Source organism: Nomascus leucogenys, chromosome 25 (genome assembly GCF_006542625.1).
Source record: "Nomascus leucogenys isolate Asia chromosome 25, Asia_NLE_v1, whole genome shotgun sequence".
Lineage (NCBI taxonomy): Eukaryota > Metazoa > Chordata > Mammalia > Primates > Hylobatidae > Nomascus > Nomascus leucogenys.
The window spans coordinates 4,047,922-4,053,950 of NC_044405.1; the positions used below are offsets into that span (position 1 = coordinate 4,047,922).

Here is a 6,029-nt window from a genome sequence, read left to right on the forward strand (position 1 = left end):
AATTAAACATATTCATTATACAATTTTTAGTCAGTAGTTCTCTGATTACACCCTTTCTGAGGTTAATAGGAATTATAGGCATTATCATATAATTTAGCACTAAATTATATGATTTTGTCATTTTTTACTATTATTTGTTGTTTATCTCATTTCTTCCCTAAATAAATTTTTTAATATGTATATATGGGTATGATGGTTAGTTTTATGTGTCACTTTGACTGGGGTACAAGTGCCCTGACATTCAGCTAAACATTATTCTGAGTGTGTCTTTGCAGGTGTTTCTGGGTGAGATTAACCAGATTGGTAAAGTGAGTCAAGTAGATGGCCCTCTCTAATGTAGGTGTGACTCAACCAATCAGTTGAAAACCTGAATACAACAAAAGGCTGAGTAAGAGGGAAGTCCGCCTGCCTGACTGCTTTGAGCTGAAACATTGGCTCTCCCCAGGTCTTGAGCCTGCCAACCTTCAGACTGGAACCAGCACTATTGACTCTCCTGGGTCTCCAGCTTACTGACTGAAGAACTTGGGACATAGCCTCCATAATGAAATGAGTCAATTTCTGAGAGAGAGAGAGAGTGAGAGGGAAACTTTCATCCTATTGGTTCTGTTTTTCTGTAGAACTCTGACTAATCCAGTGGATCATGTCTTTGATATTAATTTTGTATATCCATAGCACATAGTAGTACATCATGAGTATGTTAGAAACTTAAAATAGACTTTTAGAAGCAGAGTGCTCCTTGATCAAATAATTCATAAAACTTAAAGTCAGTTACTCTGACATAAAAAGTGACTACACATTTGCTAAATCCTTGAGTGCAGGTACTGTTGCACTTGTTGGGTTTGATATAGGTGGAAATAAAGGCAGTGAGAAACGCAGTATTGATCTTGATTAGGTGGTATGCTGAGTCACTATATTTGAATGAGGAATTGTAATTATAGCACATAATACAGCATGATTTTCATAATAAAAGGTATTATTTAAATGACAGGTTAAACTCATTTACCTTCGTCAAAAGCCCATGTATATCTTCTGAAAATTCATAATATTGTAAGTGACAGAAGAAAGGTTCTATTTATCAATGCTACCATAAGATTTGTAAACCAGTTAAAGCATGTCATCTTTCCTGCGGTGATTAGTGCTTTTGATCCAAGTCAGGGCATGCATTTAGAGTTGTTTTTCAAATTGTGGTGATGAATATCTTGTCTGATTTCACCTATAACCCTTGAAATGGATGTGCAGGAAGACTAATCAAGATAAAAGTTTTAATGCGTTGTTATAAAACAGAGTGAAATTATGACTGGTTCATGCTCAATTTTCACTCCACAGCCTTAGCCTCATTGGTTTGTGTAGTAACCGAATTAATGGATTAAAGTTAGAAAATGTGCCAAACCATAAACCAGAGATAAGTAAGCAGAAAACTGCACTGTCATGAATGGACATCGTTCTAGTCACTTCTGAGTGTGATGGCATGAGTATTCTCACATGAAAGACTATTGTAAACTCTTACATTTATTAAAACCAAACACAGTCTTTACATGAACATTATAAACACAATTTATAAAAATATATAATGTTTCTTTTCTCTTGAGATGTTTCAGCTGAGAAATCTGAGAAGGTAGAAACATTGAATTGCAAAATGCAACTCTCCTCTAAAATACCTGGTAGTCTAGATTTGCTACTGATCTAATTTTTATATACATTTCAGAAAGTAATTTTTTCCCCAGTACTTTGCTGGATTGCCCATAGGAATATATAAAAAAAACACACATGCTAATGTTGCCCACTTGATATTGAGCAGCATGATAGAGTTAGACTCCTGAGCTGCAACTTCTAGGTCAAAAGTTGATGCTATTTCAGGGTAGTAAGCACAGCATCCCTGTTGCCGGGAGGAAATGTATTTTCAGCTCTGCTCTCATTAGGTGGGTTTTCTTCCTCTTCAAATATGAGGAAAATAAAATCCTCTTCATCATCTCAACACAGTGGGGACTCAAAGTGCATACTCCCCAAGGGACACAGAGGGCTCAGACTAGAGACAAATGGGGATGACATTTTGCAGATATATTGGAGAACAGTGAAGACAACCACTTCAGCAGAATAACTTTTTTTTTTTTTTTGAGATAGAGTCTTGCTCTGTCACCCAGGCTGGAGTGCAGCAGTGTGATCTCAGCTCACTGCAACCTCTGTCTCCTGGGTTCAAGTGAGACAGCCACCTGAGTAGCTGGAATTAAAGGCTTGCTTAAGTTTTACATTTTTATTAGGGACGGGGTTTCGCCATGTTGGACAGGCTGGTCTCGAACTCCTGGCCTCAAGTGACCCACTGGCCTCGGCCTCCCAAAGTGCTGGGATTACAGGCGTGAGCCACTGCACCCAGCCCAGAGTAACTATTAAGAGTAGATATTAAATGGAACATTGCACAAGCTCATGAGCAGATAGTAAGAATGACAATTCTGCTAGAAGGTAGTGACCTTTGGTACATACCTGTAAAACCTGTAAAGCCATGAGCAGTGTGTAGCTTTCAACAGAAGAGATGCCACAATTGGATAAATATAGAGACAGAGAAACTGCGTCTGGATTAAGCTGAAATAGTGATGATTTTCTGAATCATCCTTGATTAAGGATTTTCACCAAAGACTTATTGAGGAATACTGTAAATTAATATGATAATTTATCTGTATGTATGCCATTTATTGTTTGTATTCTGTATATAATTATGATTCATTAACTATACAGTAAAATGTATTAGGTTGATGCAAAAGTAATTGCGGTTTTTGCCGTGACTTTCAATGGCAAAAACCGCAATTACTTTTGCACCAATCTATAGGTAATTTTCATTTTCCAGTGCAGATCCTTTTGGTCTAAATTAATACTTTTACTGTCACAAAGTTCTTGAGTTTAAGAGTATTTCACATGTTGTTGTAGGTGACTGGACTGGGAAGACACTACTTGAAAATAGCAGTCTTCATCTGGGCCCAGAGGATCCAAATCTGGAAATCAGCCCATTGTCTAGAATGCTACCTTTGCCATACTTGTTTCAGTCTAGGATACTAGACATATCTATTTTTTTTTTTAGAGATCATCAAGATTTTTGTAACAGGGCTTATGGGGGCAGGGGTGGGGTGTGATGGGGAGATGAATGGGATGACAAAGAATGCCTTTAGAACTTCATTCAAAACACTATGCTCTGTCACTTACTAAGCATGACTAATCTTTGTGAGAGTATGCTGGAGGAGAATTCAGACATTTATGATTCCCAACTAAGACCATGAATTTGAAGGAGGCATGCTTCCTATCCAACTTCAGAAATGGAAGCAAATCAAGTAACAAATATGTTTTCATCCCTTTTTGTGGGCCCATCACTGAGCTAACTGCAAGGTATACTAAACAGAGACTAACGGTACTCCTTAGCCTTAAATAATTATTCTAATTACATAAAAATACAAAAAGAAGAATTGTCACAGTCTAAAACATTTCATATTAGCTAGAGAGGCAATAGGAGACAAATTGTAAAAAATTAACTGGTTCTGGAACAAAGAGGTTTTATAGAAGAAACATACTTGGTGACGTTCCTTGATGGAGGAGAAGGGTGGGGAGGGGAATGCGTAGGAGACAGGAGAAGCAAGTCTGCAGCACTAGCAAACCCATTCCTAGACTTGTGCACATCCTTGAGCTTCAGCCCAGCTTTTGCAGGCAGCAGTGACCCTGTATTTCGATTGTTAATGCCATGATACCCCTATATAGAAGAAATTCTATGACTGCTCTCTTAAAACTGTTTCTGATATTCAGTCGCTTCCTAATTTCATTTTACTTTATCCTCTTGGCTATTTGTCTTCCTTGAGAAGAAAGAGTCTGGGAGAGAGAGACATGGTCTTTGGCTTCAAGATTTGCATGTATAATTTTCTGAGCTAGCTTTTCTCAGGAGGAGTTATTCCTTCTGTCTGTAAGTGTCCCTAAATCTTTATGAAATAAGATACTAATCGCGGCGAAGATGCTAGTGCTCACCAGCACCTGTATTCTCTTCTTTATCCTGAGCCCCCAGGTAGACCACACTTTCTAGGCTCCCTTGCAGATAGGTGTAGCCATGTGAGAGTTCTGGGAAATGGCAAGCAGAAATGATGGGACCATTTTCAGACTGACACATATCGAACCTCTCATGTGCAATTCTCTAAGCTCTTGGCTGATTAGAGAGGACTCTGGGATGCCAAAAGAGAATGGAGCCTCTGGTGGGAAGGACCCTGGGCCCCTAAACTGTGGGTATAAGACAGAGCCTTCCCTTCCTCCCAGTGCCTCATATTGGACTGTGATGTGATGTGAGCTACAAATAACTCTGATTGCATTAGCTGAATCTGAAGTTGGTTGCTCATTGATTCATTTAACGTATATTATTGGATAACTTCTCATGTTCAATACCATAATCGTACTGATTTTCCAAAGCAATGTCACTATCAATTTAAAGCACATGAATAAATTTATTACAATACAGCATAGCCATTTTGGACAAATGTTTAAAAAACTTTTTATTTAGAAGAATTTCAAGATAACAGTTGTGAGAACAGCACAAAGAACACCTGTATGCTCTTCACCCACATTCACCTACATTTTGTTCCATTGGCTTCATCTCTTGTTCTTTCTTCACATATACACATATTTTTCGTACTTTTCTGAACCTGATCACTGTCTAAAAACGACAGTCACCTTACACAACAGCAGTACGGTTGTCAAACTAAAGAGAATTTCTCACGTCTATTCAATCCGTTGTCTGTATTCCAGTTTATGAATTGACCCCAACCTGTCCTTCATAACATTTTTTTCTCACTTATAGAGTAGCCCAGTCTAGGAGCATGCACTGATTTTAATGGTTGTATCTTTTTAGTCTCCCTTAATCTTTGTCTTTACCTTTAATTTCTGTCTTTTATGACACTGACATTTTAAAAGAATACAGTTCTATCTTTCTAATAGAATGTTTTTCATTTTGGCTTTGTCTCATTTGTCATCATTGGAGTTGGGATATGGAATCTTTTAAAAAATCTTTTTATTGAAGTACAATATGCAAACATTTTGAACCAAAACTTTGATAGCTCATTGAACAAGGGTGAGGGATTGAGGTATCCGATTGTAGTTGTTTCATTGCTAGGTTATGAGGTAGATGCAGTTTCTTCTTTTAAAAAATTTTTAGGCCGGGCGCGGTGGCTCACGCTTGTAATCCCAGCACTTTGGGAGGCCGAGGCGGGCGGATCACGAGGTCAGGAGATCAAGACCACGGTGAAACCCCGTCTCTACTAAAAATAAAAAAAAAAAAAAATTAGCCGGGCGTGGTGGCAGGCGCCTGTAGTCCCAGCTACTCGGAGAGGCTGAGGCAGGAGAATGGCGTGAACCCGGGAGGCGGAGCTTGCAGTGAGCCGAGATTGCGCCACTGCACTCCAGCCTGGGCGACAGAGTGAGACTCCGTCTCAAAAAAAAAAAAAAAAAAAAAAAAAAATTTTTTAAAACCAGAACATTTATTGCATGACTAATCATTGAAATTCTTAAGATGAACTGGATGCTGCAACAGTTGTCTTCTTGGGTTTAGGTGTTGTTCCTTCCTGGAATCTATGGCTGAATCTGCGGTACCCAATTTTTAGGTGCCTCACTTCACCAGTCCCAGTGGTATTTTGTCTTTTAGACTTGACACTCGAGTTATACTTCCTCTTGGACTTGGCAGAATAGCCACATTTGCCACATGTCACTTCTGAAGGTGGTAGGCCTTAGGCCCACAGCAGGGACACAATATGTGCATCTTATTGTGGGGCTTTCCAAACTATGACATTCCCTTTGTCATCTCGCTTCTGTGGCTAGGACCAAAGAGCAGTAGATGCAATTTCTTGCTTTCTTTTTAGTTTTTCCATAAGTTATTGGGGTACAGGTGGTGTTTGGTTATATGAGTAAGTTCTTTAGTGAGATTTTGATGCACTCATTACTTGAGTAGTATACATTGCACCCAATTCGTGGTCTTTTATCCCTCATCCCCTTCCCACTCTTTCCCCCTGAGTCCC

At 38.9% G+C, this 6,029-nt stretch overlaps 1 pseudogene; it reads right to left on the minus strand.

Annotated features, from left to right (window-relative positions):
• Positions 1–5,522: 5,522 nt before the first annotated feature.
• LOC115833165 lies at positions 5,523–5,815 on the minus strand (annotated as a pseudogene).
• Positions 5,816–6,029: the final 214 nt, after the last annotated feature.